Here is a 27,926-nt window from a genome sequence, read left to right on the forward strand (position 1 = left end):
CATGATGAGAAGTCTGTCACTCCTGCCTCCCTGTCGCTTGAAGAGATCATCCATACCTGGGCAGACACATGGGATTCCCTGAGTGTTCCCATCTCTCTCCTGCCCTAGACCTTCTGCTGTGTCCCCTGATCCTCTGGAAAAACATGAGGAGGAAAAAAAAAAGACCACTCCCCTCTCCTTTCTTGCTGTATGAGATTTCCTTATCAGGAAGAGAGACTGGGTTGCCTGTAAAACAGAGCAGCCCTGCTTGCCTGTGTTTAACTTCTAGCGACTTCAAAGGAGAGAATCAGCCACAAAAGCAAACAGTGGATCTTCTCTTGTGTTTAGAACCCAGTTTCTGTCAGGTTTGGCCCAGATCCAAGGAAGGGGTGGCGGCAGAGCATGGACCACTGCCACTGTCTGGCCTGAGTCAAATAATGCAAGAGCCGTTTCTGACACCAGTAAACAAGCTCGTGCAGAGTAAGCAGGTTATATGGTCCCTCCCTCCCATGAACAGGTAGATGTGGCCTCAGGGAGGGGTGTAACATTCCAGGCCTGGGGTCCCAGCCTGGCCCTCTGGGATTCAGCAAATGGCCATGGCTATTCCTCTGGCCCACCCCTTTCTCCCAACTATCAATAACCATCTTTCCCCCCATCCAAAGAGGTTGAAACACCTCTTCCAAGATTTAGTTACTGTTAAGTGCTTTAAGCAAGAAGCATATGGGTCTTGTTGGCCCCATTCCTTCTACCTCAGCCCCTGATCCTTGTGCATTTGGCCCCACACTTGGCTGAAATTCAGCCCCAGAGAGCTTCTCCCAGGATGGTAGCCTGGGTGCCCCCTCCACTGCACCATTTTGTGAGAGCAGCCACAATTCTCTCAGCACTCCACACATGACCACTGACTCCAAATGCTGGAGACCCCTGCTGCGAAGCCATTCCACCTGTGTGAAGCAGCTCCTTCTGAATTCCCTGCACTTTTCGCCACGCCACTACAAGGCATGGCTCACATGAGCATGGCTACAATCCGCTGAAGCTCCATATGACATATTTCTAGCAGCAGCTCATTCACACAGCAGGCACTTTTACCCCTGATGGAGGTAAGTCAGTGCTAGTGCTAGTATAGACCATCCCCCATCCCGTGCTCCACCCATGTACTCTTCAATCAACCTGGAAAAGCCACCGCTTGGTGGCAGGACCTGAGCACTGCCTGCAACATGTCCTGGACTCAGTCCCAGCACTCTGCAAGAAGGGCTGCAAAAGACCCTGCCTGGAATCTCGACTAGCTATTGTGTCCTTCAGGGTGGCCCAGTCTTCCCCAGCCCAGCGCCCTTCAGATGTGTTGGACCAGAACTCTCGTCGTCCCCAGCCATGCAGCCCTGGGAATTCTAGGTGGGGAAGGCTGGTGTGGATGACAGGAGCTGGCTGGTAAAAAGCCATTTCCTGTGGCCCTCATTCAAAGGCAGGGATTGTTATCTTGAGACATTTGCTGTCTCCTGCTGAAGGCATTCCAAGACATGAAGGTGGCTTATTCACAGGAAGTTGTGGGTCTTTATGGACCCTCTGAACTCTGCCTACTGCTGCATAGTTAAGATAACAGGCTGCTCTTGTTTACATGATCATTTTATCCAGGGATATGAGTCAAGATAGAGCTCCCCTATCTTGCCAGCTCTCCTCTCAAGTCCAGCCTCTGATTCATCCTCATGTGTAAACAAATGAGAAAGCTGATGTGAAGCAAAGGCCTGTTGTCTCAGAATAGCCGTTACAGGCCTCTGCAAAAACATCATCGATATTAATAGTTCCCTTGCCTTATCAGGATTGGGTGATCTGGCTCTTTGGCATGTCGGAGGCTTGTCTAATGAACATCATTCGCTTTGTGCATAAGTTGTATGGGAATCACTTTATACCCAGTTGGTTCATCCAGTCGACTATTACCAGCACAGACTGGTAGTGGTTCCCTGGGGTTCAGATGGGAAATTTGTAGTTCTACTAGAAGATGCATACAAAGCTCTGGTCCTTTGTGCATACTCTGACAGATACCATCTTGTATTTCAAACTATTCCATTTTTTTTTTATTCTTACAGTATCCTCTTTGGTTTGTCCACAGTAGAGGCCTTGTGCAGCTGCTCACACATTTAGGGAGCACATACCTGGATGAACACTCCATAGGTTACTGTGGTTCTACTTTACAGAGAATAGTGCTCTGACTGAAGGCATCGCCTGCTTCAGCTCTTCTTAGCCTGATGCCCTCCAGATATTTTGGACTACATCTCCCAGCATTCCTCACTACTGCAGAGGAATGCTGGGAGGTGAAGCTCAAAGCATCTGGAGGGCACAAGGTTGGGGTGGGTTGTCTGATACACATCTGGTTTAAGGACAGAACCTTAAGAAGGAAAATCAGGACCAAGAAGTTGCTCATCAACACCTAATTCCCAGACAGCAAACATTACAGATCTGTGATCACCTTCTGCTCCACTGTGAGGAAAAATACTGTATTTTTATTTAATTTGTAATAATGTCTACATTTGCATCTATTCATATACATTGGGACAAAGCATATTGCAAACTGGAGCAAAAAAACAACAACTCTAAGTATAGACTGACGGAAACTAAGCTAGCAGTGACTGAGCAAGAAAGAGATCTTGGGGTGGCAGAGGCCAGCTTGGTGCAAATGTTGGCCCCATGTGCAGCAGCTGTGAAAAGGCAAATTCCATGTTAGGCATAATTAGTAATACAATTGAAAAAAGAATTGCCAAGATTGTACTCCCCTCATACAAATCCTTGGTACACTGTGTACAGTTCTCGTCACCTTACTTGAAAATGGACATTATAGAATTGAAAAAGCGCAGAGGAGGGCAACTAAAAAGATCAGGGGGCTGGAGCAACTCTGCTCCAGAAGTGGCCAGGACAAGAGGGACTGTAAGGGGGACATGATAAAGGTGTTTAAAATTATGCATGGAGCGGGAAAAGTGGAGAGGAAGACATAATATTTGATCCTGGGGTCATCCCATGAAGCTGATTGCTGGGAGATTAAGGACAGCCAAAGGAAGTACTTCTTTATAGAGTGCATTGTTAAGCTATGGAATTCACTGTCACCGGAAATAGTCATGACCACCAGTTGAAATGGCTGTAAAAGGGAACTGGAGAGATACATGAGGGAGGAGGCTATGAGTGGCTACTAGCCTTGCTGGCTTCCTGCTACGCCCTTTATCAGAGCTGGCATGCCTGCATATACCAGTTGCTGAAGAGCTTGGGTTGGTGGAGGTCTTGCACCCATCCTGCTTGAGGGATTCTGTGGGCAGACAGTTTGCCATCATGTAAACAGAGTGTTGGACTGGATGGACCATCGGTCTGATCCAGCATGGCTTTTCTTATGTTCCTATTAGTGTATGCAAGCATTATTCAAATGTGTGCCCTTGTTTGCCAGACTGTTCATCCACCCAGCCCAGTAAAGAGGAGTGGGGCCAGCCCATTGTACGTAATGTCCTTTGCTCCTTAAGCTCTAGGATGGAATTTAGGAACTGCTCAGGCAAGAACAATCCTTACAGGAGCCACTGAGAACTTGCTAGGCTGCCCTGCCTCAAAAGAACCCTATAGAATCATAGATAGGGGTACTTTAATGTACATCCAATGCTACTTGTCTCAAACCACAGATGAGCATTTCCCCTCTCACACACAGATGATTATTATTTTCATATTCCTGATGTCCGCCACCCACTGCTCCCCAACCTGTTTGCTATATGCTATAATCTACAATAGCTCTGTGTCTAAAGCAGGATGTGTGAGTAAATGAGCAGAGCCATTTCCTTCTAGAAAACGTGGGTGTGTGCAACAGAGTGCTGAATCTAGCAAGCGATTTGATAGTACTTTTTCTAGAATAGCTGCATCCTGAACACGGTTAGGATCACTGATTAAGCTAGACTGGCAGGCACTGTGGAGCGGGGAGGGAGAGGAGAGAAAGCACATGCATTCTGTGGACATCACATTCAACAACACACTGATAATGAGTGGGAAACATGGCCCAAAAACCCTGCCAAAAAGCAAAATGGGGAGGATGATTTTACCAGGGACAAATACCAGAAAATAGAGCATTATCTCTTGTAAATAGAGGTCCGCCTGGCGCCGTCGTTATTTGTTTTTCGGCGCCAGGCGAAGACCTTTTTATTTAAGCAGCATTTTAAATGTTAATATTATTGAATTTTATCTGGTCAGGGCGGCTTATTTTATATTGTATATCTGTATTTTATTTTAATGTATATATTTTAAAATTTTATTTATGATGATCTAACTTATTGTTGTAAGCCGCCCCAAGGCTTCGGCAAATGGGGCGGCATAAAAATGTTTTGATAAATAAATAAATAAATAAATAAATAAATAAAGGTAAAGGTAAAGGTTTCCCCTTGACATGAAGTCCAGTCATGCCTGACTCTAGGGGGCGGTGCTCATCTCCGTTTGCTAGCCGAGGGAGCCAGCGTTTGTCCGCAGACAGTCTCCGTGGACATGTGGCCGGCATGACTAAACACTGAAGTGCACGGAACTCTGTTACCTGCAATGGGAACTCACTCCGTTGTGCAGATTCGAACCGGCCACCTTTCGATCAACCAGCCCAGCAGCACAGTGTTTAAAGCACTGCACCACCTGCAGTCCCTCTCTTGTAAATAGGGATAGAAAAAATAGATGAGGGAAGAACGCGTGGGGCTTGCCCAGCTGGGCAGGCACCCACCAAGCCGTGCAGAGCTGCAATTCCCATCAGTCCCAGCCAGCACAGCCCCTGGCCAGGAATGTTGGGAATTCTGGTCCAGGTTCCCGCCATGTAGCAACACAATGAGTTGAAACTCCCTTCAGCAACCTGGCTGCCTCGTGTTCACGCAGCAATGCTCTGTTCAAGGATGAGCACAACATGAAAACACTGCTTCAAATCATAACTCTACTGAGTATATTCTGGCAACTGGTCCAGTCATCGATGTGTTAGGCCAGGATGGTTTTCATTTACTCTTTCCTGTTTGGCTGGCAACTCTTGTATGAACCCACGCAGTGCCCCTTGGAGCACATCCAAATGGGTCCACCACTTTTTTGTTAACTGGCCCTGCTTTTGTGCCTTTACAAGTAGCCTGAACGGCAGACATTGAGAAGATGAACCCTTCTTATCAGGGAGGTGAGGAGTGGGAAACGCTTTCACAGCTTAATAGCCAACTGGCATGTTACAGTTCAAAGGGATTGAGCCGATTTTAAAAAGTGTAAAGTCTCAACTTTCTGGAGGCTGGATCCCAGGGAATCAGTGAAGTTGCACCAACCGAATTTCCCCAGGAAGTTTGTCTGCCAGGATTAATCTTCTCACCAGGGACCTCCTGCTAAGCTTTCAGGGAAACCCAGGATCCCTTGCAAAATAGACTGCAGACCCCTGGGATCTAATCCAAACAGTCACCTTCAGCATGCACCCATTGTGGAAGTCAGCAGCACTCAGCTCACAGAACACTCCCATATGTGACCTCCAGGCATCTGCTGAGACCCACATATCAATCAGCACAGGCCCTCCAGCCTTCATCTCCCTCTGTGAAGTTGCTGCCCTGTCACTTGGGCTCTCTCAGCCAGAGAGTTGTGACAGGGGCAAGGAGAAGCACTGGCATCTTGCACTTGCCATACCCCATCCCTCTGAGGGTGGCACAGATTAGGTCCAAATGGACAGGGCAAGAAAAGGGGCTGCATAAACAGTGATGAGCACTGGGCAATTTCTGTCCCCTGTACACGCTCGAGAGGATTTGGGGAACAGGCATCCACACCCTTTTTGATTTAATGTGTTTACTGCAGCCAAGAATGTTGAAAATGTTACCCAGACTACCATGCAAAGCTGCTATCAAAGAGGGCCTGTTAGGGATCCAAACTATGCACTCTAAAGCAGCAGAGAATCTGTCATGCTGTTTTGCAGAGATAATCATGATAAAAAGTCTTGCATAACGCTGTATATAATATCCTTTTTATGATTTTAAAAATCTAAGTTTTATTTGTTTTGTGTGTTGCTCTGGATATCTCAGGAAATACAAACTGAGCAGTATGCTCTTATGCATGTCTAATCGGGAGTAAACACTGCTGAGCTCAACCGGACTGACTCCTAGGCAGGTGTGCAGCTAAATGTATTGTAATGCATTTATCAATAGATAAAAAAGTCTCTAACAGATAAATGAGGGGAAACCGTGAATAAATCTTGCATCATGTCTGCCCATCACAAAAAGTTTTGGTGAGGCAACCCTGCACTGAATGACCCCAGGAAAAAATACGTGTTGATTGTGGTTTGAATGACAGGAAACTCTCCACCCCACCCTGACTCATTAAAAATCCAGGCTGGCAGGGCATTCATTGGCTGAGTACCTGCCTAACACGACCCGCCCTCAGGAATGATTCATGGACTTCTGCCAGCAACAATTCATCCTGCCTTGTGCTGCCCAGATGGGTGGATGTTGTCGTACTTGACCACAACACTTTGCCTAGGGCAGCACTTTTGCAGCCGCAGGAGATGCTGAGAGAGCCACCAATCCTCAGCCATGGTGTTGTGCTCCTGAAACACAGAGGAAAAAGCCCTGCCACAGAAATGGGGGTAGGCAACCTGGCACCCGCAAGATGCTTTGGAGATCGCTCCCATAATCCTTGACTTTGGGCCGCGCTGGCTGGGGCTTATGTGGCTTGTATTCCAAGACATCTGGACAGCTCCAGGTTGCCTACCCCTAAAATAGGCCAATACCGCAATCCAACAGATGTTTATTCCGCAAATAAGTTCTATTGTGTCCAGTGGGGCTTCCTCCCAAGCAGGGCTGGCCCAAACCACCTTTGCTGCCTGAGATGAAGAACAAGATAGTGTCTCACTTCATCCCCCGTAAGATGTCTGAACAATAGGGGCATTCAGACAGTGTCTTCACCAGAGAGCAACTGGCAGCAGGCAAGTTGCTTGGCACACGTGGCACTGTCTTCAAACACCTTGTCTCAACTTGCTCACTGTTCTACTTGGCTGATATCTCCTTGTTCCTCAGCATCTGCTGCCTGAGGCAACTGCTTCACTCTGCTTAATGGTAGGGCTGGCCCTGTACCTGAAAACATAGGATTGTAGAGAAGGCTAGGCTAGGGAGTCATTTCGGATTACAGTAAGAGAAGCAAACTCAGTTCATAACCGGATTCAATGGCTCACTGGCGGATATATTCAAGTTGGAAAGATGTGAGGAAACGTAGTGCATTTGAAGAACATTTGTTGTGCTTCTTTTAAAAAAAAATACACTGCTGAATAATGGTGACAATATAATGGTAGAAAACATCACCACCCCACTTTTTAAATAGATGTTTATTTAATTACAATATTTTTGCCCTACTTTTCAATAACATATTTCCAAGGTAGCTTAGAATGTATCTTTTTGAAGTGTATGCACTGCACTGGGTAGCTTACATCTCAAGAGCTGATTAAACCATTTTGGACAAGTGGTGCTATATACAAGCCATGCCAGGGAGAGTGATGGACTGATGCTAAGCCGGCACAATGTACACCATATCCTATGTTCCCCTAGTCCAAAGGAAAAAGACATTCAGGGATTGAATATGGGCTGAGAGTGGGTTGTTGCTGAGATGTGGAACATCCTGCTCTCTGAACCCAGCCAAGATAACAAGCCATGGCTTATTGACCACAACAACCCATGTAAAGAACCCATGGTCTGCTGATGAGTTGGGAAGGATGGGTTGCTCACCATGGTTTGTTAAGCATGGCTGGGTTCTGACAACCCAATAGTCCACATTTTAACATTTTAACCCACAGTTCAGCGACATGCCACCCTCAGCCCTGGCGTGTAGGTAATCATGCTACTTTGAAGGACACAGAGGAGACCAGCAATGATGGCCACAGGACAACACTGGACAACACTGCCAGTGCCTGCCCATCATGGACTGTTCTCACATCACGCAGACAGAGGCAGCCAATGCACCCATACTGATGGGGCATGGGTCAGGATCGGAAGGATAATGGAGAACCAGCCACCTGCTGAGCTGGCAAGTCTCAACTACAGGATCATGAGATAAAAGCGCAGCATTTAAATAATCCAGCCTTTCCCCTCTCCATATATGCTCATCCCTGCCACTCACTCCTACAGCCTGAAGTGGCACGATGCAGAATTGGAGTTACCATGTGATTCTGCTGAGTATATAAGCTGGCCCTTCAAAGCTATCAACACCTTATTTTCTTTTTCTCAGAGCAACAAGTTTATGAGGCAGGCCCAGGTTGCATGCAGGGGGTGCGGGGGCTGAGCTTGGCTGAGTGCGAGGACCACTCCCCCGAGCGGTCCCAGAGGACTGTGGTCAGCAGAAACAGTGAGGGCATCCAGCACATAAAGGTCCCCCATTTGTTTGCCTGGTGCTGTATGCTGTTTGTGCTGCTTCAGCTGGGCAGGGCCTCTCCTTCTCTCATTTCCTCTGCCCATTGTTCTGAGTTTTTCAATATGGGGAAACACAGACCAATTATCCCTGCACCTTTGCCAAAAAGCTTATCAATAGGGGGATGGGACAGACGCCATACTGTAATAATGCCAAGGAAGATGGGATTCCAGAGGCAAAAAAAGACGTTATATGGGTATGGATTCTCTGGGCCATTTAGGGGTTCAACCCAGTACTGGAAACAAAGAAAAGAAAAAGCTATGAGCAACTGTAGAGAGGTGGTGGAGAGACCTAGTGGTGAGTTGGGAAGTGCTGGCTTTTGATTTCACCCTAGACGTGAACTCATCATTGGTTGTTGACAAATTGCATCATTCAGAGTTTTTCTATACAAGGCTCTTCATAGCAGTATATGCATTCAGTTTTGTTACAAAACGGGAACTCTGCAGATAGCTTTTCCTTTCCTGCTTTTCTATGGTATAACCTCTAGATGGCACTGTGCTACAGAGGAATAGTGCAAATACATGTGTAGGAAATTACTTTTTCTTTCGTTTTAAGAAACAATACTCTTATTTTCTCCACTGTAACCCTATGCCAGGGAAAGTACTCTTAAATAACAGAAGAGAAACTGGAAGATCACAATGTCATCTAAAACATCCTAAGGAATCATGGGTGCATAATAAATGACTCATATGGAGGATATTGACAGTGGTCTGCCTTAAACAGCAGGAGTGTGTGTTGCTGAGGCAATGTATATAAAGTACTGGGAAAATTTAATAAAAAGCTGCAATTTTGTGTTATATTGCAGTATTTTCTTTTTTAACCCCCCCCCCCGGAACCTAGAATTCCAGTTTGCTGGGAAGCATATCCCCCCCCCCTTCAGATTAGGTGCAGGGACCCTGCAGCCCAGCAAATGTTATTGGAAGTCAGCTCCCATCAGGCCCATTCAATGTGGCCTATGTTCAAGGATGATTGGAAATGATAGTCTAAAACAACTGGACAATTTCCTCAGCCCAGGCTGTGTTTACTCAGTGATCAGCAAAAGGCACCTAGAATGGATTTAAAGATGGGGACACTTGGAAGCACTGGGCCCATGAGGACTAAAATAGTTATCTTCCCCTCAGTTATTTACTGAACAGTTGGAAAAATACCACAAAATGTTGATCTTCTAAAGCTTCTAAAGTTGGTACCTGGGTCCATTGCTGTATTAATAGATGTTCATTATTTTTAATTTTTCACCAGAAAATGCACTGCATATTATAGATCAAAGTTGTAGACTAGTCTAGATGTAAAGGTGAGGCATTCAGAGGATGAACAAATGGAACTGATTGTATGCAGGGGTTAATATACTTTTTACCTGGGCCACTGTTTGCTTTAAAGCTTTTCTTGGCAGGCATTTGCACTTGCTCAGATGTCTCATTTCTTATTTTGTGTGTCCCAGGGATGAGCTCTGGTACCACAAACAGCCCTGCAACATCTGCACAGTGCCCCTAATAGGGTTTGCAGGACTTCTCGTGATTGCCTTATCCTCCAAAAGCCCAAGGTGAGTCACATGGTCCTTCCTGTCTTCATTTTATCTTTACAACAACCCTGCAAGGTAGGTTAGGCTGAGAGTCCCTGACTGACCCAAAAGTCAGTAAGTCTCCATCACCAGCAATTCCCTTCTGCTGTCGAAAATAGAGCTTCTTCAGTCTGTATCACACACACTGCCTGGATCCGATTCAGGACTGCTTGGTGCCGGCTCTCAGCCACTGCTGCTTTCTGCCAAGGGAGGCCCGCAACCTCCAGCTGCCTTGTCCTTCCCCTGCTTCTATGCAGGCATACTTAGGTTTTTAAACAGATTGGTTTGTTGAATGGTGGATAATGTTTGTTTCTTTCTATTGAAGTGGCTGTTTTAATCACCGTTTATATCTGATGACTTTTAATTGGAACTCATTTATTTCTTTGATGAGTGTTTGTGTTTTATTGACATTTTCATTATTTTATCTGTATTCGTTAGCTGCCTTGAAGAGTCATTTTAGTGCTAAGGCAGGATATAAGTTTAATTTTAAAATAGATGGACGTTATTGGAACCAACAGCTTCAGCTCTCCCAGGTGTTGATTCCTTCCAAGTACAGCTCGTTGCAACGTGCAGGGCCATCTAGTGGTCATGCAATGCATTGCAGATATAGGTATTGCTATCTAGGTAAAGGTCAGTTCAAGTCTTTCCCAACCTAGCTCCCTCCAGATGTTTTGGATTTCAACTTCTATTAGCCTTAGCATGGCCAATGTTCAGGAGGTCTGGGTGTTGTAGGCCAAACTTGTAGAGGGCATGAGGTTGGGAAGAATTGTTTTAGATAGATATAGGTGAGAGCCAGTGTGGTGCAGTGTTAAAAGTGTTGGACTAGGACGCAGGTGATTTGGGTTCTAGTTCCCGCTCGGCCATGGAGCTCAATGGGTGGTTTTGGGCCAGTCACAGACTTCTGGTTGAATCTACTTCACAGAGTTGTTGTTTTGAGTATAAAACGGAGGGGAGAACCCTATAAGTCACCTTGTGTTTCTTGCAAGAGGAAGAAAAGTGGCGTATTAAGGTATAATAATAATAGGAATAGGGCTAGGTGGGGGTGACTGGTCAAGACATCTTATTTGCAAACACTTCAAAACGATCTTCTAAAAGGGCTGGAGATTCAGCTGGGTCAGAATTGAGAAGCAACTGCCCATTAGAATCACTGTTGCTGGTGATATTTGTAATTATTTGGTTGGAATATAAATTTGGCTCAGCTTGTAAATCTTGGATGGACAGAAAATGGAGCAAAGGGCAGAATGGGGAATGCTTCTCCGTTCTCTTCTACAACCAATGGGCCTCAGCAATTCTGTTGCAAAAGCAGGGCCTGGTGCTTATGCCAGGGAGGTTTAGCACTTCTTTGGAGAAGCCCTGAAATGAAGTAGGTGCTCTCTTACATCAGTGCTGCTGACCTGCCTCCTTTGAGAAATGGGTATTTTTGGTTTTCCCCAAAGAAGCACTAAGTCCTTTTGAGCAAGCTGCTGTGGGCAGCTTGGGCAACAAAACTGACAGGGTTTAAGGGAACTAATGGAAGTGGAAACATCCAGTTACATGCTGCCCATAGTTCTCCTGCTTTTGTTTCTCTCAAGCTCAAAATGAACCTACACATGTGCAGCTTTGACTCAGTAGATGAAGGCTCGCAAGCACCCTGCTTTGCTGCTATTTGCACAGCCCTTCTTTAACATTAGCTAGCAAACCTCCCATCTTCATCAACATCATTTTCATAAATGCTTTTTAACTGATGGCAACTATCAGCCCTGGCTACCTAACCTTTTGCAAGGGAGTTTGCAAGTGGCTCTCAGTCACAGCTCAAATTCTCCATCCATCCATAAGCTTTTGTTCAGGTCAAAATGCCCATGCTAAGGCTTTGTTACTGGTAGTAAAAGCTTTAAGCTAAACTGGGCTGGTTTTGGGGCCCTGCCCTTTTTTGCCTTTGATCCCACTCACCACTGGAATATGGCCCCTGAGAGATTTTCTGAAATGGAATTTGGCCCTCGGGTTGAAAGAGGTTGCTCATCCCTGCTGTGGCATAATCACTTGAATTTGGCTAGCCACCTGGGTGTCTCCAGCTCTGACATCTGAATCAAGCCCACTTTCTCCCTGTGCATTTCTTTGTATCTGATTTATACATGACTTTTTCAAGTACTGCTCTCCTGAAGAAGTAGAAGGGATGAAGAGACAAAAACTGGTTCTAGACAACACAATAGTTCACACTCAAGGGTCGAGTTCTGCTAACATGTCATGATGAACAATCCACAGGTCACAACCCAATGACACATCAGGGATTTTCTTCATGTGTTGTTCATCATTAACAAGCCATGGCTTATTAGTCCAGCTGGGTTCAAGACATAAGAAAATAAGAAAAAGCAAGGTTAATCAGACTTAATTTGATCCAGCACTCTGTACACATGGTGACAAACCAGCTGTGCGCAGGATCCCTCTTGCAGGATGGTGCAAGGCCTGCTCCTGCCCAAGCTCCTCCGCAACTGGTGCATGCAGGCATGCTGCCTCTGGTAAAGGAGGCAGCACACAGCCAGCATGGCTAGTAGCCACTCATTGCCTCCCCCATCATGAATCTGTCCAATCCCCTTTTAAAGCCATCCAGATCAGCAGCAAGTTCCATAAAATGAATATGCTGTGTGAGAAGAACTTCCTTTTATCTGTCTTAAACCTCCCACCAATCAGCTTCATGGGATGACCCCGGGTTCAAATGTTATCAGAGAGGGAGAAAAATGTCTGTGCATAATTTTAAGCATGTCTATCATGTCTCTCCTTAAACACCTTTTTTCTAAGTAGACCAGTCCCAGTTGTTGTAGCCACCCCTCATAGGGGAGTGGCTCCAGGCCCCTGATTATTTTTGTTGCCCTTCTCTATACTTTCCCCACTCAATAATGTCCTTTCTCAGTTAAAACAACTGAAACTAAACACCATTCCAGTTGCAGTCACACCAAAGATAAAGGAAGTAAGATTTTGGCAGTTGTATTTTCTATTCCGTTCCTAATTGTGCCTATCATGGAGTTTGCCTTCTTCACAGCAGCTGAGCACTGAGCTGACATTTTCATTGAGCTGTCACCACTACGCCAAGCTCCCTTTCGTGCTCAGTCACTGCTACTTCAGATCCCATCAGTGTATACTTGGAGTTGGGATGTTTTGCCCCAACATGTATTGCTTTACACTTACTTAGACAATGTACTAACCCACAATTCAACATCAACCCATGGTTTGGTAACAAGCCCTACTCAACCCTTGAGTGTGGATTATTATATGGTCTGAACCCTGCCTGTCCCAGGATGCTAAAAATATATAAGATCTTATTCTTTCAAGCAGCCAAATGCATTTTAGCCCTTGATCATACAATACCATCTGATTGGGGCTTCATTCATTTCAGAGGCAATTCTTTCAGAGATCCGTACAGGCATTTTTTTTTTTCTTTTAGCATAGCTGACCCTTGAAGAAGGCCCAGTTATATGATTTGGGGCTGAAACACCTTGGGCTAATTCATGGATTGCATGAATCTACCCTTTGCCTCTTCATTCCCTTGGGTTATATTTTGGATGTTCCCCAGTTGTGTTCAACCCTCACTTGAAGAAGTACCTTTCCCATATTCCTCTATCTCTGGAAAAACAGAGAAGAAAGCATGTCTACATTTCAGCCTTTCCTACACTGAGCAGACTACAGTGCAGTTGCTTCTCTTTTGAGTTTTAAGACACACAAGCTTGCACACCCATTTTGTGCCTCCCAGTTGGAATTTCTGCATGCTCGGTGCTTGTGTGAAGTCAAGCCTGCCTTCAGTTTGCACATTGCACTCTTAGCAGGCAGTCTGCTAATACGCTGTCCCAAGGCAGGGTTCTGTAGCACCCAGGCGACTGCTTGGTTTTCTCTCCTCTTGCTAATGGATTGTGCATTGCTTTTGCCATTGCTCTTGTACCAGGCCAGCTGTTTGAATAGCCATCTGAATGACTTTCTGGCTCTTCTCCTCTACAGATCTAACAGCAGGAACTGATCCCTTGATGAACTCAGTCCTGTAATTAGATTAAGCCGCAAAACAGGACAGCTTCTTCCTTCTCAGCCAAGTCACCCATCAAACTAAGCTTCACCAGAAGCCAGGGCTGAGCAGCAGGGATGGGGGTGTTGGCAGAGGCAGGTGACCCTAGTCCACAGCTGAGTCATCCATGGCTCCCCATCTGGGGCAGGCTGCACCAACAGCAAGTTGCATGAGCAGTATATTTTTATGCCTTGATTTATTGTATCCATGCAATTTTAGGTACAATTATTTATACATGCCTTTTACATCTTAATTAAAGAGGGGGGTAAAATAAACTTCTCTGAGACCAAGGAACAGATGCGCTGCTGGCTCAAGGGAAAATAGAAACAGTTTCTTTGCTTACACCCTCCACACCAAAGATGCCCTGTCAAAGGGATGCACCACTTCAAGTTCTGGGTCCAAATTTGGCTTCTGGAGTTCCTCAGATTGCTATGCCTTCCCCTAGCCCCAGCCCCTTCTCCAAACCACTCATCTTTTGGTGGCTTCCCAAATTTATTGCATTCCACTCTTCCTTCTAAAACATTGAAATACCTTGAGTTGGTGGCAGGAAGAGTTTAAGCCTAAAATGGGCTGCTTTTTCAGGTCCCGCCCCTATTGCCCTCAGCCCTGCCCACCACTGGACTGCACCCACCAGGCTGAAAAAGATCCTGCACCCTCCCCTCTCACAACTGTAGACGAATCTGCATATTCTCTTTTAAACAGTCTGGATTAATTTTGCATATGCCATCCTGGAAAAAGCGACACTGGCGGTTTGGTCTGCATCAGCCACAACTTTGCCTAGCAACCACAAGCAGAAAACATTCATTCCCGGTTGCTTAGCAACCAGAAGCAGACAGCTTCTTCTTTCCTAGCCCAGAGAGAGGAAACTTGTGGCCTTCTGGATTTTGTTGGACTGCAACTCTCATCAGCCCCAGCCAGCCAAGCCAATGGTGAGGGAAGATGTGAACTGCAGTCCAATGACTTCTGGGGGCCACATGTTCCTCATCCCTGTCCCAGACCTAGCAAAATGCAGATGACTGCTCCTAACAAAAGAACTCTGCCTGGAAACTTTGGAATGAGCCAGGGGCCAGACTTAAAGGCATCACAGTAATATTTTGGTATGTGACAAACATAAAAACAGTAGCTTCAGTAGTGTCCAAAGGGGACTTGGTACATGCTTAGAGTTTCTCCATTTTATCATTACTACATGCACTCCAGCAGTGCCTGCCCGAGACTTTTTGGAGACACCCCCTCCCCCTGCACTGGCCAAAAAGTTGCTGCACTCCACCTTCTCCCAAGATGCCCTGCGACACAGTAAAGGGCGGGATGCCAAGATTTTAAATAAATAAAGATGGGACGCTCCCCATGTTAACAACCAAAGGACACCATACAGCCATTCCATTTTTTTTCCTTAAAGGGGGACTAGAAATGGGGAACTCTTATAAAATTCCATGAGTGGGGCACAGCAGTGGCATGCTAAAAGGCCCATCTGGAAGCACCCTCGTTCTTGCTTTCGTCATTCATCCCACCTGTCCATGGTGGTACTTGAAAGAAAAGCCAGCATGCTAATGCTGAATCCCGGCTCTGGGGCAGAGACGTGAGGATGCTTGTTAGCACAAACAACTGGCAGCTCCATGCCTGAGGGCTCACCCAGCAGGATTCAGTGTCTCCTGCCCAAGCGGTGATACCCAGGAGAATGTCAGCCCACCCCACCAAGGCCAACCTGCCTTGGTACCACACTCCCCTGACCCAATCCACGCCTATTCACTTCACCATGTAGAGATAAGAACATAAGGAAAGCCATGCTGGATCAGACCAAAGGTCTACTTAGGCCAGCACTCCATGCAGACAGTGGCAAACCAGCTGTGCACAGGAACCCTCTTGCAGGATGGTGCAAGACCTCCTCCTGCCCAAGCTCCTCCGCAACTGGCGCACACAGGATGCCGTGCCTGGTGAAGGATCAAGCAAGGCTAGGAGCCACGGAGAGCCCGCTCCCTTGTGAATCTGTCCAGTCCCCTTTTAGAGCCATCCAAGTGCGCGGCCATCACCGCTTCCTGTGGGAATGAAGTGATGTGTGAAGAAGTACTTCCTTTATTTAGATGAAATTGACTTGAAGTGTGCCAGGGGCTATTCAGAATATTTCAGAGGCACCAGGCCATTCATGTGACGTATTGGGCCACCTGAAGCTGGGCAGTCACAGGCCGTTTTGGGGTTCTGGGTGATTCATCAACACACCAACAACTCCTCCTTCTCCAGTCCAGGCAACTTGTTCGGCCACATCAACTGTCTGCACCAGCGTGATTAGTCAAAATAGTTGCTGGCGTGCACTGCAACCCGATGTGGCTTAAAGGCTAGGCCAGTTCACATCACATGATAGCTGCATCCCACTTCCATGATGGACTGCAGCAAGAGTGTGAATTGTGGGAAGTTCTATCCAAACCTTTTATTGCACCGTCATTCAAGCCTTATTCGAGGAATTTTACTGAAGTGCTGTCCTGCTTGTTTCCAGATGATGTCTTTCTCCTTGTAAACCTCCTGTGCTTTCCCAGAATTTCTGTCTTTTTTCAGATAATTGCACACATATACATTGCACAGGGCCTTCTAACTGGTTGAGGCACGAGCCTTGCCTGCCTCTGTTTTTTAGTAGTGTGGGGAAGTTAATCTCCTACTTTCATCGCACTTAAGCAAGTTGGTGTGAATGTAAAGCATTATTTGCATCCAGCAGCTTTGATTAAGCCATTGGGCTCCCCCTCCTTCTAATTCCTTGGGGGTTGGGAAAGGGGTGTATGGTGATGCTCTGGTCCCTCCCAAAGGCCTGGGAAAAGTGCCCAGTGACACGTGCAGCTCGTTAGCTTTGGCAAAGCTGCAGCAGCTGCAGCTGGAATAATCCCTCGGACCCCGTAGGGGTGGAAATGGCGCTCGGGCAGCTGATTGGAAGAAGCTAGTGTTCTCCGGCCCCCAAGTTCTCCCTCCCTTCTTTCCCCTGAGGTGACTCATCAGGAATCCTAGCCCTAGCTCCTGTGCAGGGTCCAGGAGAGGCCCTGCATGGGGAGGGAGGGAGGGAGGGAGGGAGGGATGTGTCCTAGGAGATGATGAGGGGGAAGTGCAAACAAACACACCAGTAACTATGATGACTTCAGGCTGGGAAAGTAAGAATTGAGATGGGGTCTGCACTAGGCTGTGTTTTCGCTTTCTCTCCCTCCTTCATTTTCTGGGACAAAGCAGACTTTACTTTGAAACCTTGTCTAGCCGTGATGTTCCCCGCTTTTTACTCTCAAGTAGACACAGGACTCCCCCCCTTGAATCAGGACCTTAATGAGGAGAGTTGGGGCGTGGGGGCATTAAAGATCTGGATCTAGGGTCCTGAACCTACCAAAGTAGAGAATGGGGGTACACAGAGAGAGTAATAATGGCAGCGCTCTGAGAAACATTTTCCTTTTTTTGGATTTGAATTGATTTGCCTCTTGAATTCAAGATCATACTTAGGTCAACCATACCATACCATCACCCAAAGGGTGCAAGAAAGACAAAATGGGTGGGAGGCACAGCGTGGCCATGCCAACTGGCTCCCATTCAAGCTCCAGTTTTGCTCTGTTTGTTCCCACCCAAGTTCAGATCTCCCACCCAAGAGTTTTGTGCCTAGAGATGTGAGGGGCTCAGCTGGGGCTAAGCAACCTCCTCCAACCTGTTGTGTTGGAGTACAACCCCTTTCCTCCCTAGAGAGCTGGTCATCCAACATATGAGGTAGGCTTCAGCTTATGAAGACTGCTCTAGACTAGCAGGGCAAAACCATATTGTGTGTGTGTGTGTGTGAAGGGAGGGGGATCACCCACTGACCAGATGCTCTGCAAAGCCAAACCATCTCAGCCAAACAGGAAGGCAGCTCCCCCAGGAACCTGCTGAGTTCCTGGCTTTGCATGGAATGTTCCATCTCCATGGGAGCATCATACCTCATGTGAAGCCCCTTGGAAGCCATTCTTCTTAGCAGCAACCTCATTCCCCACAGTCCACACTGCTGCTGTTCTCTCCAATCTAAGACGAGAGATTCCAGGAGGAATGAAGTCTCAGCCTCCAGAGGAGCTTCCACAGACCAGATTAGGTTTGTGGGCCAGAGGTTCCACATCCCTCCTCCTGACCATTCAATTTTCCATTCTCTCAAGGTTGCTTTTTAGTCTTTGTGGGCTGCTATCACACAGATGAGCTCGTTACCCACTTTATTAATGACACTGTTGTTACCTTCCCCTTCTCCCTTGTGCAGGCATTCCAGGAGAAGGAAAACAGATACTCAGTCCAAGTCATGGTAGCCAACACAAGGAACCCAAATGTAAAGCAAAGGAATGCTAACTTTTGGATCAGGTCTGTTTAAAATACAGGAGGCAACTTTTGAGGGAGAGAGCTCTTCACCAAGCGTAGATGTAATCAGGGGCTTTAATCACAGCCTCCTCCACAGCAAACACTGCTGTAGGGGCATACTTGAGATCACTTCATGCAGAGTGGCAATCTCAGAGCAGCAGCTCTTTAGTATGAAGAATCAAGGCCATGAGTCAAGTAAGTGAATGGGTGGATTTTTCCCGTGTTTTGTAAATAAAGTGTGGATAAGGAGTCTAATCTGTGCTTACCAGTTACGGGATTCAAACTTGGTGGTTGTGCCATTTAATGCCAAGCATAAAGGTGCCAGTTCTCAAACGGCAGCCCACAGTCATGAACTTGCCACGTGCCTCCTGGCAAGTGCTGGCAACTTGCTGGCCAAGTGCTGCGCTGACACACCTCTGCTGTGGGAACAACACTCTTCCTTAGCCTTGCAGTTTTGCATCCCACATACTTCCAGTCAGGTCAGGACTCAGGCAGGCAGTTCAATAAGACCACTGGCTAGAGCCCTTTAAGAGTAGCAGTCTCCTTTGCAGGAGAAGCCACAACTGCAATGCTCCCCGCATGTAGAACCCTAGCTTCCCAGGGAGAGGCTCTCTCCCTGGTGTGCCAGCTTGTGACATGAAAGGAATTGTCTTTCTTTCACATGGCAGAGCACAGAAAAAATTATTCCTGCCCCACCATCATTCTAATGCAGTAAAATCAAAGGACAAAGCAAATCGATGGACAAAGCAGTTTCGTTAGCTGCTAAGTTCCGCTCCTGAGGCTGAATCTCAGTCACTCAATGCCTTCCTTTCTTCATTATGGGAGTGAGCTGTTTTAGCTACACAGTCTCCTTTGGCACACTCTGTCAGCCACACCCTCCCATTTGGAACACATTATCCTCGCCATTCCCTTACCATTGGAACATGCTGTCTTCACCATACCTTTTCCATTGGACCTCACTGCGCATACTTCAGGGCTGATTCATATGCGCATGTACATCATTCAGCCACACATTGCTGAAATCTGTCCTTTCCAAGGTGATAAGAGAGCCCTTGTGATAGCTGTTTCACACATGCAGGCCATGACTCAAGTGCTGCGTGAAATATACAAATGTGGGAGCCACATTCCATCCTGTGCAAAAAGGCAGCTGGCCCTTGATGGAAGGCCTGCAGCTGTCGGAGAGCCAAGCATGATTTTTACGGCAAGGCCTGCTGGGGATGGACATGCTGCGTCCAACTGGCAGCGCTCAGGGAACTTTTCGGTGATGGAACATAAGTGAGAGAACAAAGTGGCCAAGATGGCAAGTTCACACCCTGTCGTCTGATGTCATTCATTATTATTTTTTCCAAACCTTCCAGGGCTGAAATAGCATCCTCTGAAGTCCTGTGGTGGCTGAAACATAATTTCTAGTACATGAAAAAGGCATTCTTTAAGATGTAACAAATATATATTCCTGCTTCCGTTCTTTGCCTGGCCAGTGTCCAAAGCCCAGCAGGGGCTTCCTTGCATTTTGCAGTGCTGGAGACAGCAGCTTGGATTTCTCCAAGTTATCACTCTCCCAGTAAAAGCTTTGTTTTGTTTCCTGTCTTGTTTATCTTGATTTGCATGTGCTGGCTGCTCCTTCCTTACCACTGGGGTTAGGAACAATGCATTTAAAAACCCATGGATTGACTGGTTGCTAAATGAAATGTGGCATTTATATATGAGTGTGTTTTACTCTCCCTCCCCATATTTTATCTTCACAAGGGCCCTTGTAAAGTAGGTTAGGCTGGGAAATAATGACAGCCCAAGGTCAGATGCACTTTTTGGTTGCTGTGCTACTTGATTTGAGGCTGCCTCCTTTGTTCTCAGCACCAGACTTTTCAGAAGGCAGCTTCCCCATCTGCAACACTTGGGTACCAGCACGTTCTAGTGCTTCGAGCAGGGTTTTGACTCTCAGGCCCACAGGTCCCAATGTGACCCCCTCAGCTTTCCCAAGGGCTGTGTCCCCTTCCTCTGCCCTACAAACTGCACCCTGTGGCTTCTCAGTCTTACTTTATCCTACTGTGAAAAGGGTAAAACCACACTCTCCACACTGATCATCCTGGCGGAAAAGACAGATAGAAGTATAATCATGGAATAGTAGAGTTGGAAGGGGCCATGAAGGCCATTGAGTCCAACCCCCTGCTGTTGCTGGACACCACGTTACACCATCTAATAAATAAGAGCACAGTGAATATGATCCAGTGTTATCTTTCCCCACTTTTAAAGGGAGAAACTGTGCTGGATGCCATTTTCCATTCTCAACTGTAGTACAGAGACACTGTGTTAGGATAAGGAAAGGCCTGGAGATGACTTGTCTGTTCTATGTCCTTATAAATGGCTTTCGGCCACCACCAAGCTATTCCCTATTCCGGTTGCAATTCCCAAGAGTCAGAATGACCACAAGCAGCCCAGAGCAAGAACTGATGAAAAGAATAACATGGGAGAGGAAGCGGATTGTGTAAACTGCCTTGGATTTGCAGCAAGAGGAAAAAAGGCAGGATATAAATGTAACACATAAGCTGATGTCCTGTTGGGCTGAAGACAGACAGAACATCTTCAGAGTAGTGGGGCAATTCTGCAGGCATCTTCATCTCGTTCAGCATGGTCTTGACAATGATTTCCCTTCCAGGGTTAACCTTGCCGGAGGAGTGCGGGGGTGCATGATAAATGACCTAGTGCAGAGTCAGATCAAATCCTCATTTCCTCCCGACACATTTTTGACTACTCTGATTGGCTGTGGCTCTCCTGCAAAGGCCTTTCCCATTGTCCACTACTTCCTAACCATTAAACCAGAGCACCAGGATAGAACATAGCTCTTTAGAGCCACTGCCTATGGCTAGTGATGCATGAAAGCTGTGGCTCTTTCTACATAGAAAGCTACGGCTCTTCTACAACTTTAATTTGCAAGTCAGCTGTGCCGATGGTTGATTTGCCAGCCCCCAGGGAGCCTGAATTCTGTCTCCATGAAGCTTTTGCACAGTATGAAAAGTTTCCTTAAAAATTAACGTGATTAATAGGTAAATGTATAAACTTCTTGCATGTGTATCTGTACTTATAATCCTTATGCTGTGTGCATGCATACAGATCCGTCTTCTCCAGCTTGGTACTCTCCAAGCATTTTGAACTTCATTCTCTCTTATCCCAACTGACATGGCCAATAGGGAGGAATTCTGGGAGTTGCAGTACAAAAAGTCTGGAGGGCATCAGGTTTGGGAAGAAGGCTGTAGTTAGATTAGATCAATAGATCTACACAAGTACAGAGAGTGAAACAGCACCGATGGCTGGGACAACATTTGATCCTCTTGCAAGCACACCAGTTATCCCAGTTGTCCAGCCTGGAGGTTGCTACGTTCTGCCCATGGTAAAGAGCCACTTTCATTTTTTAATTGTATCTGTCTTTTCCCAGAGTAGGTAAGAACAGTTTCTAGCTGGTTTAACTGGAACATATAAATGCATGGGGAAAAGGAAAGTTTGACATACATCAGAAATAAAAACACAGCATTGTATTTGATTTTGTTTTTCAAGCAGGACACTTTTTACTGCTGTTTGAGTCCCACTTGTTGCAGCATGGGGTATACGCTGTGGAGTTGTCCTCAGAGACTGTACAGTCCAAAAAGCCAGCCTTCGTCAACTGTGTGTACGAACACTAGTTTGAGGCAGGACTGTTCCTGAGCCAGCAAATCAAGGCAACACTCCCCCCACACTCAAAGCATACATTTAGAAGGTGCAGAATATTTTGTGTGGGTTTCAGAGGGTCCCAAGGCCATCTGAAGGCCACCTCATTTGTCACTGGACCCCGTTGGGCTTACAGGCTGTGGTGGCAGCATTGTTGGGCCAAAACCTCCCAGGATGCCCCAGAACAATGCTAGGGATGGGGGCATTCAGGGTGGCTACTTTCAGATGCCTGGCACTGATAAGAGGACCACCCACCTGAAATCAAAGGGAGGCATCAGCCAAGGCTCTGCTAGGACTGAGCCTGCCAGCTGCCCAAGGATGCCAGGTGCTGGCATCAGCCCTTCATCCCCAAGGAAGTTCTCCTGCTCGCAGCTTCCATTTGTTTCAGTGAGGCTTGTGCAGGAGAACGGCCTGCCAGAGTGTGCCCAATGGGCCCATTGGCCACCTCTCTCCCCTACTCCGCCACATTGAACAGCAGCCAAAACCCACTACTTCAGGCAATAGCCTCATGGGAAGGCTACTACTGAAGAGCACCAGCAGGGGATTCTGAAACAGAAACATCATTAATGAGAAATGCTACGCGTAATACAGAACAGGTGAGTGGATGTTCTTCATGTAAAATATCCTGAGGCAGGCAGGATCTGCAACAAAATGTTGTGGTGCCAAGTGCTTATGTTCAGTGCTTCAGCCAACTAGGCTCTTCTGGACAGTTCCTTCCATTTCTTGGGTTTTCCCCCTTTCTAAAGAGAGTCAGAATTCCATGCCCCTTGAGCATACTCAATCCTCACTGGGCTAATTTTTTTTTTTTTTTTTTTTTTTGCTTCCTCACCTTAGGGGCTTTCTCAAGGTATTTTTGTACTTCCACAAATCTTGGGCTCAAGCCTGTTGCAATCCGCCTTCTGCACTTGGATGCCGCTGCTCTAGCTACAGAAGGATCAGCATTTGGAGAATGGAATTTGCTGCTAGTCCATCAATGACCAGGTGCTTTTTAAAAGGCAATTGATAGACCTAGACTTCTGCAATGGGACTTGCCCTATGAAGTAGGCTATATTAGCCACTTCCACCATTCTGGCAAACGTCAAGCTTTATCCAATCAGTCCATACTTGTGGGTGGTTATGCCCCTTGTACTAATGATCTCAGCCTTGGTAAGGGCGTATGTGCACCACAGGCCTGACCTGGTTTCTATACCACTTCGAACCACCACAACCATTCTGTTGAGCAAGAATCCTAGGAATCATAATTGTGATTATAAAGAAGGAGCTAAGAATTCTCTGTTAGGAATCCCATAACCCCAAGAACACTTCCTAGGAATTTCTGGGGAAAGGAAATGATTATTAAAGCAGTCTTGAGTCTGTGATCTCTTTCCTTAAGGCTTTTGGTAAAGACACCTATCCCCCATGTCCTTATGGAGCTTTTCAAATACTCCAGTGGAAGAACAATAAGGTTGTACACCAACCAGCATCCCATGAAGAATGTCAAAACAGCTGCTCAGTAAAAAAAAAAAAAGAATATGAAATGACGCAAAACAGAAGTACAGCATAACGTATCATTCTCCTGTTCTTGAAATAAAAGCCATCTGGACAGGCCCTCGGTGAGGCACAACCCAGGGTCTCCTTGACAGCGACAGTCCCGCAGAGCCCCGATGCCACTGTTCATGTCACTGATTGCTAGCACATCGCTGACTTGAGCAGTTGCACAACAAGGCAGGGGCAAAGTGGGGGGGAAGGAACAACTATGCAGAAAGGAGCTAAAGCCACTTCATGCCCCTCCCAGGCATGCTTTCCATGTGACGTTCCAAGCACAGGCACTGCTGACTCAGTCCGGGTGGGGGACGTGGCTGGAAAAGTGGCTCAGAAAAAGGTAGGGCCTGGAATGGGAATGTGGCCACCTCAGGATCCTTCCTAAGCAGCTAGTGCCGCTTCCCCCATGTTCCCTCCAGATGCTTTAGACTACTGTTCTCATCAATCCTGGCTAGCTTCATCAATGGTCAGAATTACTGGAATGCTGAAGCCTAAAACATCTACAAGGGACCAGAGTGTGGAAGGCTGAGCTAATACAGGGCACAGAGGGCACCTGAGTATTTGTTAACTGTTGACGTTCAGCTTTGTAAAGTAGACCAGTATTCAGGGTCTTATCTCTGTGTCAAGTCTACCTTACACACCTTGTAATCCACACAACAAATTGAATCATGGTTTGCTATTGAATCATGGGTTGTCATTATGGGTGATTCAGGCATTATGGTTTAACTATCAGTTGTTCACCAAAAACAATGAACCCAGAATTCATTTGATGAGTTGTTGATGGTTAACAACCCAGAGTTAAACTGTAGTGTAGGGTTGGATTACAATGACAATCCACAATTCAACTGCAATCCATGAGTCAACAGCAATCCATACTCTATCAGTACTCTGGGGTATCATTACATTTGACCCAGCTCATTATTTCTAAATTTGCACCTATACAAATATAATTGCATGTGCAAATATTATGTAATTTAGTGTCTTCTTTTTGGCAGTTCATAAGTGACCACCCTATTGGTGAGCTGCATTTGCATCAGTGGGTATACATCAACAACCTCTGTATCCTGAAAGGAAGAAAAAACAACATTCTTTCCCTTCGTTTTGCATAGCAGGAAGCCTCCCAAAACAGCAGGCTTGGGATGCATCTCATTATATGTGTAACAAAAAAGGACAGAAGAAGAAAAGCAAACAACCTGGGGCAATTGCTCAAATGATGGGAGATTTCAAAATTAACCTTTCTCTGGGTTGCAGCTAGGGTCACCCTGGGAACCTGGAGGCTGACATGATCCAGGTGTCTGTGCAATGCTGGCCTATAATCTCCATGTTTTCCAAGGCCAAAGTATGTCATTGCAAAATCTCTTTGCCGGATAGAGCTGCTGGATCCTCCCCCAGCTCTTCATCCCCCAGGAAGTTCATTAGCTCTTTCTCTCAGTTAAGGATGCCTTTTCATTTTGGAAACTTGCTGTCTCACCTCCCAACAAGCAATGTTTCTTTCTAAACAATGCAGTCACTGGGTGGGATAATTAAAGGAGACCGGCTGTTTCAAGATCTCGGCTCCTAGACCAAAGTAGACAGTTCACATACCGCTGATATGAACTTGTGTTTCCATGGCTCCCTCCAACTATTGGCACTGCCTTTTCTCTTCACTTTTTCCCAAGGAGAAAGGTGAGTGCCAAATATTGGGTGGGATGTGATATGGTGCGTGGAGGAGAGATGCTGCCTTTCCTCCTTACCTCCACCCAGCACTTAATTTGATTTTGTTTTTCAGCATTCCTAATGTTACTGTTTTGGGCACAGTGGAGGAACCAAGGTGTAAAAAAAGGGTACTTAATTTCTTCCATTTTCCCCTGCTTTTCTACCCCCCCCCCCAAAAAAAAGCACTCAGAGAAACTACACTAATCCTGGTACAATAATAGTGTCATCAAAAAGACTTAAGATTGAGGGTTTTTTACTGCAGTAGTGCATATCAACATTACATCACAAAAGTAAGATTTTCCACTGGTTTTCAATTTGGACCATTCTGCTCAGATTCTGAAATATTGCTGATTTTCCTAATCTACTGGTTGCTAACACAGTGGTTTCAATACAGAGCACCTAGTGTAGCCCAATAGGTAGCAGACAGGTCTCAGATCACAGAAACTGGGGTTTGGGTGTTTCTTTTGACCATCATATGACCTTGGGCACATCACTGGGTGCTTCCAAACCAGACAGTCACCTGACCTCATTCATGGAATTTAACAGGGGCTCCAAATGATGGAAACCTCCACATGTAACTCTCCCATGTTTTTCTACCTATTTTTGGTTTTTAATGCAGATAATCAGTTAAGGAGAAAAATTAAAAACAGCTGCACAACACTTTCTGTAACATCCAACATTACAAGGAAGCACCTCCAGGAAGCACCTGCTGGCTGCATGCACACAACACACAAAGCCAGAGTATGGGTTGAGTGCGGGATGTTGTAGTGTGTGAATCCAGTCATGCTACCAAACGATGGTTTATTAACCACAAACAGCTCATGAAGAGAACCCACGACTTGTTCTTGGATTGTAAACTGTGGGTTGTTTCTGGTGAACAAACCATGGTTAGTTAACTCCACTTGGTTCACACACAGTAACTCATGATTCAATGGCAAGCCATCTTCAGCCCATATTCTGGCTTGTTGTGGAGTTAATCCCTGTGAACCCAGCCTCTGAAGCTCTGTTTCTTGTTTGCAGGAATAAAAGAAACTTTGGCCACAGGGATTAGCACCCCTGTTTTGGGTTCTCCCCAGTGAGTAGTATTATGAAGCTGAACCTGCCATACAAGTCAGGGCCTTTTGGCATCCACCTCTGCTTTGCATAACAACTGCAGCTGGGAGCAAGGTTTGCAAAAGGTCTAATGGTGTTTTTGCTGCAGGCAAAAACATCTTCTGGACTCCCCTTCCACTGGCTCAAATTTTAAACCCCTAATAATATTTTTAATTACTTTCAAATGCTATATGTGGCTTTTGTGCACTATTTACATGCATGGTTGTCCCTGTCATAGAAGATGATAAATTTGCACCAGTGACTTTTATAACCACAGCAGCCTCCCCTCCCTCAAAACAGTGGCAAACCCAGACTTTACATTAGTTAGGATGGACTGCTTGGCACTGTGCCATGTAGTTTTGCTTTGGCTGATGAACAGATAGTTGACTAAATATCTTATGACAGGCAGCTGACTAAATACCATCAGATTAGCGCCCACTCGGCACGATGCCCTGAAAGGCTGCCTGGATTGCCTTCTGTTATAACCAGCCCTGGTGGGCAAACCATGACACTGTCAACACACAGGATGAGATTGTGAATGCATTTGAAAATGGGGTGGCTCAATTCATGGCCAGCTTCTCAGGGCTGTTGTGAAGATGAACACAAATGACCACAATGCACTATATGTGGGGCTTCTCTTGAAGAGGTTCTGGACTCTTCAAATGATGCAGAGCAGGGCAGCATGGCTGTTGATGAGGATCAGTTCATATGCATACACTGCACCTGTTCCTGTTTGGGTTGAATTCAAGTTTTAACTATGACATATGAAGCCCTAAATGGCTCGAGACCACAGTATTTGAAGGACTGCCTTACTCCATCCATTTCTGCCCATTGTCTAAGATCTTCAACTGGGGATCTCCTATGAGTTCCTTTCCCCAAGGAGGTTAAAGGGGAGGCTGCAAGGAGGAGGGCCTTGTCGGTGGTGGCACCCCAATTTTGGAACACACTATCCTCAGGGATTTGCCAGGAGCCTACCTTATTGAGCTTTAGGCACCTGGCAAAAATTTTCCTTTTTCCACACACCTTTGGCACCATTATTTATTATTATTTATATCAGTGCATGGTTTTTTAATTATATGAATGTATGTTTTATTTTTATTTAATTATTTTATTGTGATTTTATTTTGCTTATTCTGATATTTTAATTGTATTATTTTCTTAATGTTATTTGTTGATTCTATATTGAAATGGCCACCAGAGAGCATGTTGCTAACAGACATCTTTTCAACATATGCAATAAATAAATAATAATTAATAAATTATAATGCAAAAATAAATTGATTTCTGTGTACATATTCATACACTGTATACATGAAGGAAATTTTCTAGTTGTTCTTTCATTTGCATGCTTTGTTATGCAACTTTTGGTGTTTTGCTCATTGATCCTTCTGCAAAACACGTAGATTCTAAACTCCAACTCTCCTGATAAGTCACCATATTGTTCCCTCACACACCATATATCTGGCCACACAACAAATAGCTGTTCAGAAACACAAGAAGTAGAACCCTTTTTTCTAAAAAGTAAAACCTGATCATTTTAAGAAGCTTAAATTCAAAGTTCATTACTTTTTCTGTGCTTGTGCAGAATTGAGGGAGCCAATGTGGCGTAGTGGTTAAGAGTGC

This window comes from Varanus komodoensis, unplaced genomic scaffold (assembly GCF_004798865.1).
Source record: "Varanus komodoensis strain SLA01 unplaced genomic scaffold, ASM479886v1 scaffold41, whole genome shotgun sequence".
Classification (NCBI taxonomy): domain Eukaryota; kingdom Metazoa; phylum Chordata; class Lepidosauria; order Squamata; family Varanidae; genus Varanus; species Varanus komodoensis.